The following is a 12,101-nucleotide window of genomic DNA, read 5'->3' on the forward strand; positions in this document are numbered from 1 at the left end:
TCTTTACGGGTTATTTCACTACTGTATGTATTGATAAACTTGTATTCAAAAGCTAAGTACATTCCTGGTAAAATACACAAAAAGAGCATTTAAGAGATTTTAAGAAGAAGCCAGACACCTCCTACATTTATAAAAGATCAGTTCACAGGAGACAACAACAACAAAAAAATACACAGCAAAAATACCCTCATAGCAGAGTATCAGTAAATGGAAATCTCTGAAGGATAGTCACTTTTGTGAAGAACCTTCTGATTTACAGTGTAGGAATGGCTTATCAGTATATGTGAACTCATAAGCTGATGAAGGAAGTTTCCATGATATTAATTCTTCTGGATGAAGACCAAAAATAGTCTCTCTGTTTTATTTGTACAAATTAAAACAGTAACTATGTGAGCCCAATACTAAGGGCCTACTTGAAAGAAAGCACTTTGATATAGAAGAAATTTACTTTCAGGTGCCATAAAGACATGTGAAAAACTGTCAGAGAAGTGTCATAGAAGCTATCCCACTCTCAGAACATCTTTCTCTCTTCAAGTCTTCTCCTAGGACCCACTCATCCCAGTAGACAAAGGAGTTAATAATTGTGCTTGTGAGCCTCTTACTTGGAATTTGCATATACAAACAGTAACAGCTGCTTGCAAAGTGCAAAGTCTTGTGCTTGTACAATTGGATAGTTTAAGTGCTCAAAGTTTCCAGTCTGATTAGTGTATCAGAGTTGAGTTTCCCCCGAGAATTCTTTCTGCTCAAAGGGAAAAGACCCATATAATTTGGAGGTATGAAACTGTGAAGCTCTTGACAAAGGTCATGCCTGGCAACCTAAAAGTGCTAGCAATAGATTACTGCTATTTTACAACTGAAATGCAATGTACACTGTCAGGATCCACCTTTACCTGTGATTTCACAGGACTCTAAAATCTGAGGGGCAGCAGTTGGCTTGACTTAGAAGTGTCTCCAAGACTCTCTAGTATGGTTGTTTAAGGCGTGAGACAAAAAACAGCTGTCTGGGACAAAAGCTGTATAGCCAGTTTTCATACTGTACCCCAACTGAAGATCTAGCCTTCAGCAGAGTTGGAATGATCCTAAGTGGACAGTGGACCTAACTTTTAAATAGTTTGCTCAGACAAATAAGTAATCTTGAAATTAACAATGGCAATTTTATAACCAGGGAGGAACGGGTAGTTGAATGAAGGACTCGAGTGTTAACTGAATGTTCCAAACTATTAAGTCAATAGGTTACTTAAGCGGAAAAAGCGATTTGTCAGGCTGGGTAGATGTAGTGGAGTGGAGGGCTTCAGTCTGGATGGATGGTGATCGTTTTGGCTGCAGTGCTTTTGGATTTCACCATCAATTTATTAATTTCAGTTTTTTACTTAAAATGTGGAGAGCGTTTATTTCCGTCCCATTTAATGTGAAAAATGATCTTACTGCATATACGTCAAGGTTGTAGAGCACCAGGTTTATAAATACTGAAATGTGAGGTATACGATGGACCAGTAGGTGGCAGTGCTGGGTGACATTTACCGGTGTGTGTGTGTGTGTTGCCAGGTGAGGAAAGAAAATACTTTAGCAACTGCATCGCAATTATTTATTTATTTATTTATTTATTTATTTATTTTTACTGTATGCACTTTTGCTTGCTTTTCCCTTCTTCAGGGACATAAAGCTGCACAATATCTACTTTATTCAGGACACTGCTTTGCTTTGCAGCAGTCATGCTGTATTTTGTGACGCCTCTCAGACATTAAAATCTTAGGGCATTTATTGGTTTCAGTGTGGCAGTCGTAGAAGTGAGCTTAAGTCTCCCACTTGGGAAAAATAAAAAATAAAAAAGGAAAAGAAAAAAACACTCAAGACTTGCAATTAGGAATGTAGAGCAAAAATATGCAGATAAATATTAATTTCATGTATTTATCTTTAGTGAGTATTTTCATTCATGGTTTTGAAGTGACAATTTATTGGGTTTACAATGTGCAAACATTATTCTCTGTTTACTCTTGAAGTATATGTTTGCATTTTCAGCCTTTAAATTAGGTACTTTGGGTGAGGTACAATACAAGGTACTTACAAAATAAGGATTGGTTTAAAAAAAGGATTTAAAATTCTACTTCATGCATTAAATAAACAAGTCAACTTTAAGAGAATGAAATAAAATTATTATCAAGAATCTGTGTATTAATTTAATCAGGTGCTCATTACAATATCAGGCAAACAAGATGCATTTAAATAATGTTTTTATTCCATTTTATGAGAACTCCAAGATGTTAATATAGTTTCATATTTGAATTGGGACAAAACATAAAAATTATTTTTTTTTTCTAGCCATTAAATCCAAATGAAATTCAGAATTGGTTTTCTGAAACTTTTTTAACTCTTTACCTCAACTTTGAACTTTAAAATTGTGCCATGTTTACTTTTACATATTAGCTTCATAGCAAAAGACTTTGTTAACAGAGGCTTTAAAAACCTTTCATTATAATAATTTTGGATAAATAAGAGCTTACTCAAGACCACCCCTCCCAAATCAGTATTTTCAGTGAGTTAACACTTCACAATCATTAAGAAAACTCCTCAACTCTTTTTCAGGTAAGTACGGAAAGATGTTTCCTCAATACCAGCTGTTTGCTTCCTACTATAGTTGAGATTGAGAAGTTTGCCGAAGTATGCAACAGCTCTCAATCAATATAATATATATATTTTTAATTTTGTCTCTCTCCTTCCGTACATACAACAATTCTATTCTTCCCTGAGCAAAATTTCAAAATCTTCATCTCCTGTTTTTCAGAAGAGTAGTTGCACAATAATGAACAGAAACCATATATAATTCTTTGTTGTTCTTTTCCAAAAGACATTTGGAGAGCAGCAAAGTGATACTGATGTGATTGACAGTGAATTCATTGATGGGGAGAAATTTAAGTATGTAATATATCAAAGTGTCTCTTCAGAGAAGATCAAAGTAATTTTACTTTTTAGTGAGCAGATGTAAAAAGAAGAGAAGGGAAAGAAACTCTGACAGAATCCTACAGATAGGTGGTTTCCTTGCAGTATTTAGTGCACAGTATTTGGGCTTTTAAAGTCTATAGAAAAAAAGCAAGTGGAGCAAACTATGATGTTCAGAGAAGGAAGCCTTAGTCTGCAGTAGTAGCTGTGAAAATTTATATGCAAAATTTCCTACTGAAAAGGGAGGTTTTGTAGAGATGGCATTGGCAAAGGAAAAATCCAGTGACATAAAGACTATTAATAACATTTTACAGTCTTTTGTTTCACAAAAACTGTATTTCATAACAATTCTCCCAATTTAGCTTACTTTTCAGATGATCACCAGCTGTGCATACCTATGTGAAAATCACATTTAGATCCCTGCAATGCAAATAATTCTGTCAGGCTAATTCATATTTTCATTTATTTACTGTGGTTTGGTTTTGTTTTTGCTAAAGGGCAGGTACAATGCATTTTAATGTTAATACTCTACCTTTAGATATACAGAAGGTTGGGCCAGCTAGTATTTGGAATGGAGGAGTTACTAAAGTTTGCAACAATGCTAATTAACTGGGCATAAACAAAGAAATACTTTACCAATATTTCTTTGCCTCACAGTCAATCAAATAAACAACCATTAAATATTGGGTCATTCGAGATTATTTAGTGCTACCTATTCTGCTTTCTGTGTTTTGATTAATCAGGATAACTTCTTTAAGTTTAAAATGTTAATTTAACTCACTAGGTCTTCTGCTTCATTAATGTTTTCTGTAGAGTCATTTAGAAGAAAATGTTTCATCAAACAGTAGTGCTTCAATCATAAAAGGGTGATATAGCAGAAGCATTAGAACTCACATGATCCAAAGCTTCTCTCAGATGTTAGCATCTCATTTTCTAAACGGGACCAGTCATTAGCTTTCTCAGTTCATTTCAAACAAGCAAAATAATCCCTTACTTTCGCAAAGAACCTTTTATTCTTTGAAAGTACTTAAAGGCTGTATGTACAACGTTTACTGTCTTACCTTCAGATATACTTTCAGCACTGGGCTGGAACAAAGTGACATGCTTACAGGCTTAAAATCTCCTGCTCTTTCTAGACGGCAGTGGTTCTTGAGAGAGGATTGCCTGCATAATGAGAAAGCAAATAGTGCAATCTTTTGTAAAAGCAACCCCCATTTTATGCCAGTACTGAAAATCTGCAGGCTCAGCATTTTGGGGGGAATTTGATATAAAATGACTGTTTGTTTTCTCATGGCATCTTTCAGCTCAGGACCTTCCAATATTTTCTAATTCTTAATAAATTTGACTTCAATAGGCCTGTTAGCAATGACTATTGTCTTGTTTTTCAGCTTTACGTGTGTTTGTCTGACATGTACCTGGGACATATCAGACATCATATTTAAAGTATATATGGCTATAGGATAATTCTAGACATTCTCAAAATTATGTGTTGTTTTATAAATGCACATATATGATTGTCCAGCACATGCGACAAATTAGTTGAACATGATCTATGAGTGCTTATTACCAGCTGTCTTGTCAGATTATAAGTTTACTTTCTCCGGCTTCCATGTTAATCATACAGTGAGAAATCTGTATGAAACCCTCGTATTCAATTGTAGTTGCAATGGTATAGCACTACTGTTAATCAAAGTCCTCTATCATGTTTATTATCAGTGGCACATAGAGGGAAAATCAGCTCTTGTCTGTATGGTTTGGGTTAGCCCCCAAATCCATCATCTAGGAGTTAAATTCTATAATGTTCTTCCTTGATTTTATGTCTATTCTTCGTCTTTTTTTTTTTTTTTTCTTTTGTTATTATTCCCCCTCCCTCCTTTTTTCCTATGCTACACATGCAGATTAATACACCTCAGAGGAAACTACAGCGTTCTTTTCTGAACTGTTCCAGCTAAATTTCAAATCCTGGCTTCACTGGGCATCCTGTGATTTATCCTCATAAGCACTACAGCTGCTAGGGGATCAATTCAGCTGCAGTATCTTTAGAAGCATATGTAAAATGTGCTTTTATGTTACATTTATACCATTTGAGATAAATAAACCCCTGATAATCTTTTTGATATGATGTCAGCTGAGTTTTGTACTCCAGCAAATGAATGGCAATTTGTAATTTATTCCTATTTCTAACCCTCTTACTCTACCACCTCTTCTCTTCTCTTTAGTTTTGCTGCTCACTATAGAAAATCTTGATCTTCTCAGTATTGTTAGAAGAAATAGTTCACATGAAAACCTGACGCTGCTAGTGCTCCTGGAGTGAGTGATATTTGATTCCATTATAACACCAGCTAGCTCATCTGGGGAGGGTATATAACTCAGCTGTTATCTTCTCAGAGACTTGAAATTTAATAAAATAGAAATGAGACCTGCCATGTAGCCTTTATATTAATAGTAAGCACAATAGCTTTCAAAAGTCTGAAATTAATTATCCTGGCCTTTTTTTTTTTTTTTTTTTTTTTTTGGTATATAAAACAGGAGTACAAAAAATTATAGTAATATTTTGTCTGTATCATCCTATTTTTATATTGAGATACAGATTTGTGCCATGACTTGGGAATCTGTGAACAGTCTGAATTCTGTCTGAGACAATATGTTAAATCCACTATTATTATTTTGCCATATTCTTGCCCCTTACATCTTGAATTCGGAGAACAGGCTACATTGTCTGGAGATAGGAGAACCATTGAAAATCGTCAGCAACTTAAGAGCTGCTTCCTAAGTGCATCAATTGCACGGCTGTATGCCAACTATTCTTACCCAGCCTAGGTGCAAAGAATTACTGTTGTAAGGGGTAAAAGTCTTCCAAAAAAAGGAGAGATGGAGTTGATGCTGTAGGAATCTGAAAGTCTAATAGGGAAGGTTTGCTTAGCTGGCCAAGAGAAAGACTGAACAAACAAAAGGGGAGGTAAGGAGGTGTTTTGAGAGCAGGTTTAACTACAGCTAAAAAGGAAGACTATAAAGCTCAGAGAAGACTACTTGATGTGAGAATCTGTTCATGAAGTAAGGATAGCTACTGCAATACTGTAGATAGCTAAAGTGTAGTAAGGAAACTGATGCAAGAAATAGTACATAAAAAGTTGTATTTTATATTGATGACTAAAGTACTATGTATTTTAAAGGTGCTTAGTTTTAGAAAACAATTACAAAACCTATTCCTCTTTCCTCGACTATCATTTCTGCTTAAAGTTTATACTGTAAACCAGTGTCCACAGGTCTAGAAGTCAGGAAAAGCTGGGTGTTTAAACTAATGGTATATGTTGGTTCATTATTTAGACTTCTGTCATTGTTAGTAGTTGGGAAACTCTGTAGACTGAAATTGAAACTGTTTCTTAAAATCACCTTCAGGTAAGACAGTGAACTTTCAAGAAATCCTAGTGGGTGATTTCTTTTTGTGAGTTTTCTCAAAGGCTGTGTTTCCTGGGTACGCAGTGCTGGGCAGCCAATTCTCTGTGCTCTCGCAGGTGTCTAGAGGAAGGACTGTGACTGAAATGGGAAGTCACGCAGTTGTCTAGGAGCTCTGCCTCATCTCTTCCTTGGCTAAAATTGTCGATGAAGCTGGATAAAATTTTCCACTTCAGTAAAGACCTCCTTGAGATTTCAGGAAAATTATTGTGCCTCTGGAATAGAATTATTTTCTATGTTTCTCTGGTTGTTTATTTTTTATATTCTATTTATTTATTTATTTTTATTAGTTGGATCTAAGTATAACTGACAAAAGGTTATAGAACAACAGCATTTTTGCTAGAACTGTCAAAATTCCTGTTTGCAACTCTGTTTTTAAAGTGTTAGTGTCCCTGCATGTACACCAGGTATGAATGCACACACACACATGTATACATACAATTTTTGTTTCTCTATACATTATTGCAAGATAAAATGTTTCCCCATTCTTTTTAAGGTCACATTTTTTAGTCTAGTGGTAAAGGTGATGTTTATAATGGTAAGGAAGAAAGTTAAATAGGAAGGCTTTTCTAAAATCTTTTGTCCAGCAATTTTTTGTCAAGAGCAGGAATCATGACATATGGATAGAATATTAATTTCTTAAATGGTTACTGTGCCTACTAAAATTTATATTAATTTCCCTGAGGTTAAAGGTCTGCCTAGCTTCTGCATGAAAATATTTTGTAGCCTCTCTTTTCCTTCTTCTTCCTTCTTCATTTTTTTTTTTTTTTTTTTTTCCTTTAAGACTTTATCCTTTTTTTGTCAAAGGCAATGGCAGCTCTGTGCAGTGGAATTTCTGTGATTACTTGAAGATCTTTTGTGTTCTGTCCTAGCTGTGGCTGCCTTTCTTCTGTTTACGAACTGATTCCTATGTAACACTTTGAGATCTGTCTACAGGAAAGATGCCAAGGGTATGCTAATTAACAGAAAGCATTTTTGTTCATATCAAAAAAGTATAATTAAAAACTAATCTGAAACTGTTTCTACAGGTGTTAATATATTTTCCCCAACTTTTCAGAGTCATTACCAGGCATACTGTGAATTAATTCACAGCAAAATTAATAGAATTTAAGACTTTACTCATCTATGTGCGAAAAGGTCCAGTGAGTTGTTACTGTGACTGAATAAAACAGCATCCAATTGCTTATCAGTGGCATAACTTTTTTTTTTTTTTTTTTTTTTTTTTTTTTTTAATCCAGTAATACATTTTAGGTAACATTCTTCCTACCCAAAAAAAAGAAATGAAAATAGTGAAAATAATGAAAACTATGTTCTCATTTCACGGCTGTTCTTTCATCTGATTGTATTGCCAACATCTTCAAATCATGCAAAAACTAGCTGCCCTTTTCATACTGAAGTATAAGTGGGTATTTGATTAAGGCTTATAATAAATCTATACCAGAATGTAGTAATATCAGCAGAATATTTGTGTGCCAACATCTAGTGCATACACAAGCACAATAGATGCTGTATATGGACATAATTAATGTAGTCCTTCAGCACATGTACTGACTTGGTGGAGAAAATGCCACTGCCTTCTTAGCATAATAAATACAATAACATAGTATCTGTGTTTAAGAGTACATATTCCAGGTTTCAGAACTAAAGTAGAGGTAATGTTTGGATGCACCTGATCCTGAAGCAGCTGTATTCTGAGATAATGTATGGAGTACATTCAACATCATAGCTGCTGTGCTTAATCTGGGAGTGAGAAAGAGCCTTCACGGTAATGGTAATTATTTTTCATAAAGATAGTATATTGTACGTGTTTGCACTTCAGAAACCATGGAGTCTTTATACTGACATCTTAGCCTTTACTATTTTTAGCTACATTTGTGCTATCTAATCAAGAATCAAACTGGATTTTCAGTAATAGAATTACAGTTCTATTTCTTGGTGAGTTTGTGTTGGAATCTCCAGCTACCAGTAATATCAAATAACAGTTTTGCAGTTAAAACAGTTTTCTGCCATGTAAGTAATGGCTTTTCCCCTCTGCCAGTGTCTGGAGGAGCTGAACTGAAGTAGTCTTAGCTGTATGTCCCTCTGTGCGTACCTTTCAAGAAATAGTTAATGTAAAGCTCCTTATGCATTTAGTACATTCTGTCTGCTAACATTAAATGGTAATATAAATAAGGCAAGGTTGTTTGAAAAATGGGGTTAAAATTTTCAAATTGCTTTTTTTCCCCAGCCCTTCAAACATTAATTTATATTCACCCATTTGTGTCCTTTCACTTCCTGCTTTTTTACTTATGCAAATAAGACTGTCAGTGTGGAGGCTGGCAGGCCATTAAGGGGCCCTTTGTGCAAAGGTGCTGCAAAAACATAGATTTTTTTTTTTTTTTCCTTACAGTTAAGAGGCCAGCTTTGAGAAAGCATAACTCTAAGTATGGAAACATAAATAAAATCCAATGCAAGTTCTTCAGAACTATCTATTTCAACGGTTTATAGGAGGCATGCCAGGAAAGGATGAGTGGTATTTCTGCCAGGGTCTGGATTATGAAATGAGTCAAGGAGCTGATTAAAAGGCTAACCATGCAAGCTGATGTTGAGGTCAACCCAGTATCAAGACTTTTTTATGGCACTTTGTAGGCACATCCAGACATGTAGTAGCTTCTTAAGCTTGAGCACTTCATAATTCCCTGATCTTGACCCTCTTGTTGAAAAAAGATAAGCCTTTCATTTTCATTGGCAGAAAGGGGGAGAGTAAGATAATAGTTGAAAGTTGATCACTATGAGTCTACATGTGCTTTGTTGAATCCTAAACAAATCCTGACTTAACTGTCTGCCCTATTTTTTCTACTATCTGTATCTCTCATGATCTTTAAAGTATCATACTATGAACTAGAAAAGTATTATTAATGCTGTTGCATGAATGAGGAAATAAGACATAGATTGAATTCTAGAACCCAAAAGAGAAAGGACTGAGCCTTGGAATAGTAACCAAGTTATGCATCTAAACTGAAGGGTTTCTGTATAAGTACTACCTGGAGAGTAACCGTAGTTATGATTACAGTGAGAGAGAGAAACTATAAGAGCCCACCAGTATGAAAACAGAATACACTGGAAATAAGTTTTTCATTTTACAATAAAGAGGGTTCTTTGCTTTCTCTGAAGACATGAGGAAGAAGAGGCACGAACACAAAACTCCTACATGCTAAGTCAAGATTAGTAAAGAGGCAAAGCTCCTCCCCTGGACAAACTTTAGCACGAAACAGGTGAATATAATTGCATTTTCTTTTGACTTTAATTCTGTGGAGTATTGCCTTACTATGTGGGACTTCACAGGTGGTACACAGGAGAAAATACCTCACTTGTGCATTTCAGGTTTAAGCATGAAATAAACTGTTTCTGTTCTGACATAATGCAAACAATACTTATTATGTTGCAGAAACAATAGAAGTGCTCACTGTTTAAAAGTTGAGTACCTGGCACACATGATGAGAACTATTACTGATTTTTTAGTATTTGGTTTAGGTACCTATACTGAGCAGAAACTTGGATCCAGGTATCCTAAGTCCAAGATAACTCAAGACTGTAAAACATATCCAGCTAGTTTTCTTTCACAAGCTTCTTCACTTTACAGTGCTTCAGTTTATCCATCTATCAAGTGAGGCTAAAAATGTTTGTTTTTTTTTTTGGTTTTTTTGTTTTGTTTTGTTTTTGTTTTAAATTGCATATTTTTTAATTTATTTTGGAGAAAGTGCTGTGAAGCTTGATTAGGTTCACAAAATGTTTAGAGAATCCTGGGATAAGCAATCAGAACTAGTAAAGGAGATTTATCCTGCTTATGTAATGGCTCTGCTTCAACTAGAAACCACGAATTCTTATTTCCAAGGCTCAGACTTTATCTTTAATTGCCATAATGTTTTGTGTATGCACAGAACTGTCTGTATCCTGTTACACTTCCTGCATGAGCTTAGAAACCTGAAAAATTTTATGCACTCTCTATTTTCTATAAAGTATTTTAATATACAGAGATGCAGGGAAGTAGGTAGATAAATAGGATGAACTAATTTCTGGCTAACGATGAAAATCAAAAGATCTATGCATATATATTTCAGGTCAGAAGTTGTCTTGATGGCTTATATGTAAGGAAAGGCAAAACAAAAGTAAAAAACAAAACAAAAACAAACGAACAAAAACACTAGAATTCACACTGGATCAAACCTTTGATCACGATACTGTGCTGATCTCTGATGATATCTGTTCTAAAAAGCAGATCACAATGGAATGGACCTTTTAGCTTTTGTCATTTCCTGGTTGGTGTATGCCTTATAGCTTGAGGATTTATATCTCTCAAAAGTTATCCTATTTCACATGTATTTCACACCAAGCCTATTAAGTTTAATGCTTATCTGAATTCTACTAAGCTCCTGTTTTCTGTGCTATCTTTGCACAGCTATGGCTATAGATTAAAGGTGCTTTTTTAATAAAAAAAAAAATACAAAATTGCTTAAAAAAAAAAAAAAAGAAAGAAAAAAAAAGCACTTTTGGATTTAATTGAATATTGCCCTGATTGTGTTCTTCTGTAAGTGGTATAGATAAGTACAAGAGTATCTTCACTGCTGTTTCAAGAAACTCCAGGGAGATCTCCCAGTCAGGTAGCCTAGTCTGGAGTATCTATCTTTCATTGGCAAAATATCTGTGTAATTACTGCTGATTATTAGGTTACCTCCAAATCAGAAGGTGTGTTGTGACTAACTCCAATAAGGTACATTGGGTAAGCAGGTAAATGATTACAGTTTAAATAAATACAAGTAGTCCTCCCAAATGTGCAGGTAGCTAAGAATATCCATGTTGGGGTCTTCAGTACACTAATAGCCGTAGTGGTCCTCACCTGGGGTATCCACCCCCCAAATCCCTGCCCATTGGACCTGTGTCTCCATTTAAGCTCAGCCGTTTAGTCCTTGTCTGACCTACATGTTGGTTGCTAGTTCAATCTAGCTCATTATGCTCTGTGACCCAAAGGGTGTATGTATACCAGCAAATCAAAGAGTTTAAAACACAGGCATCCTTCTGGGGCCTCCTTAGAATATTATGAATCTATTCTTTACATTTAAATGCAATTTTTTCTTGCATTGTATGTCACCAAAAATAGGACTGAGAGAGGCCTATGTTTTTTGTTGTTGTTTCGTTTTAAATAGCAGAGAAATTAAGTGGGCCTCTGTTAGCAAGCTTAGAATTTGGTTGAAAACAAAGCAGAACTCAGGTTCTACCTTTGGAAAGTGCACTGCAAATCAAAGCTCATAGCTGATTAAAAAAAAAAAAAGCTCATAGTCTTTTAAAATATCCTTTCCGTTAAAAATAGTAACATGTTTTGTCATGTAGATTTTGCAACCACTGGATCACGAGTGGGAGACAAATTGCAGGTACTAGCAAAAGGGTTAAATATGGAGTAAAGACAGATCATTGCTTGCTGTATCATGCTTTTGGTCTATCTTTTGTGTTGATCCTGTTCTACATGTTGAGTCTGTGTATTGGGTTTACATGGCAAAGTTTTGGTAGTGGGGGGCTGCAAGGGTGGCCTATGTGAGAGAATCCAGAAGATGTCCCATTAGAGCCTGTTTCAGCCAGCTCCAAAAGGGACCTGCCGCTGGCCAGAGCCAAGCCAGTAAGCAATGTTGTTTGTGCCTCTGTGAGAGCAGATTTGAGAAAGGGAAAGAAATGCT

Source organism: Netta rufina (assembly GCF_964035555.1).
Source record: "Netta rufina genome assembly, chromosome: 5".
NCBI classification, from domain to species: domain Eukaryota; kingdom Metazoa; phylum Chordata; class Aves; order Anseriformes; family Anatidae; genus Netta; species Netta rufina.